Source organism: Cyprinus carpio, unplaced genomic scaffold (assembly GCF_018340385.1).
Source record: "Cyprinus carpio isolate SPL01 unplaced genomic scaffold, ASM1834038v1 S000004281, whole genome shotgun sequence".
Classification (NCBI taxonomy): Eukaryota; Metazoa; Chordata; class Actinopteri; order Cypriniformes; family Cyprinidae; genus Cyprinus; species Cyprinus carpio.
The window spans coordinates 1-1,838 of NW_024876967.1; the positions used below are offsets into that span (position 1 = coordinate 1).

General features: G+C 38.2%; 1 non-coding gene across 1 annotated transcript; it reads left to right on the forward strand.

The window, feature by feature from the left end:
- The first annotated feature begins 95 nt into the window (after positions 1–95).
- On the forward strand, positions 96–168 carry trnat-ugu. The gene has a single exon. It is a non-coding gene; the product is annotated as a tRNA-Thr (tRNA).
- The last annotated feature ends 1,670 nt before the right edge of the window (positions 169–1,838 follow it).

The following is a 1,838-nucleotide window of genomic DNA, read 5'->3' on the forward strand; positions in this document are numbered from 1 at the left end:
ACGTCAAGACATCTCAGGCTGCTTGCCAACTCCTTTAGGTGTGTCTTTGTCATGCTAACTTTATGTTACTTCCATGAGTGACAGTCATCAGGTGAGGCTCCATAGCTCAGTGGTTAGAGCACTGGTCTTGTAAACCAGGGGTCGCGAGTTCAATTCTCGCTGGGGCCTGATTACGAACCTTTTGAAAAGTGACCTGTTCTGAAATGGCCCTGGATTAGGGCTGATGAGGACTAAATACAACAAGACAGGATGTGGTCATTTGGATGAACATGAACCATCACAGAAGAAGGGAAAACTGGGACGTTTATGTCCTTAGATTCAGTCCTGTTCCTCCATACAGGCTCTTGTTGGCATGAGAAATACAGCCGCCCTTAAAGAGACCAAATAGCAGGCAGACCAACATCAATACAATAAAATCAGAGAATTTATTTATTGGCAAATTATTTCAGTTGGCCCAAAAAAGGCTTTCAAGAGAAATGCCAAATTATTAACTAATTAAATAAATGATTCCTTTGATTGTGAGACCTATTTCTATTTACTATATACTGTCCTTTATACTGTATTATACACAACAAACTAAAGCCATCAACAGTCAGCTCTCAGCTCCACACACACAGGAACCTTCAAACCAACCCACAGCACTACTAGACTGTTTAGGTTGGGTTTAGGGTTAGGTTTTAGTTGATATGTACCTGCAAAGTTACTTATAGTCAGCTGAATGCCTGTTGAGGGGACCATCAAAATAACGTTTGAACAGATATTAAGCAGTCTACTAATACATAATAACGATTGGTAGGTGACATAGATTACAAAGTAATGGCAAAGTGACGAGTGACAACATTACTTATAGTTAGTATAAGGTCTACAGTACAGTATAGGTCTTACAATCTCCAGAAAACCCAAACCATCATTCTGTGATCCACAATCCCCACAACTACCCTCACAGAGCAGAGTCTTTTCCATTGTTTTACAGTCATGATGTAAATTCTCTCTGGAGACGTTACCAGCCAAAGTGGATGTAACAACAGAAAAACTGTATAACACATGATCATTTACATGATAACGAACAAAAATATATATTAAACAATCAAATATATAAGCTAGAAAATAACACAATAATCATAGGAAAATGTCTGAAGGTGTTTCAGAAATAGGATGATAAATATTTACTGATAATTCTATTCTGATCCACTCTTTATTTCTGATCATTTGTGTGTGATTTATGTGGGCTAGAAAGTAAATGCAGAAATAAGATCATGTCCGAATAAAACAGAAGATTGATATCCATGTTTTCTTACATGTTAAAATAGGCATAATATGTGCAAGGATTCTATGTTACAACAATTAAAAGGCTCCACCAACTACTAGAGCCACCCTTAGCTTTGATATCTGTTAAGGCATCTCAGGCTGCCTGCCAACTCAGGTGTGTCTTTGTTATGCTGACTCAAAGTGAGCTTTTTATGTCACTTACATGAGTGACTGTCACCAGGGGAGGCTCCATAGCTCAGTGGTTAGAGCACTGGTCTTGTTCAATCCTCGCTGGGGCCTAAATGAGAAAGTATTAAAATGTGACCTGTTCTGAAAATGACACTGAAGATGTGACATACTGTGGTCATATGGATGAACATAAACCTTCAAGAAGAAGGAAAGCTGGGAATTGCAAATATCAGGCTCATGATGGGAAAAACAGTCATCCTTGAGGAGACCAACATCAGTACAATAAAATCAGAGACTTTACCAGAAATACTGTGAGCTGCTGCAACCAGAGGCTTTCAAGTGAAAAAAATATATAATTAAAGAACTTATTCCTTTATCTAGAGGGTGTGTAGAACATATTA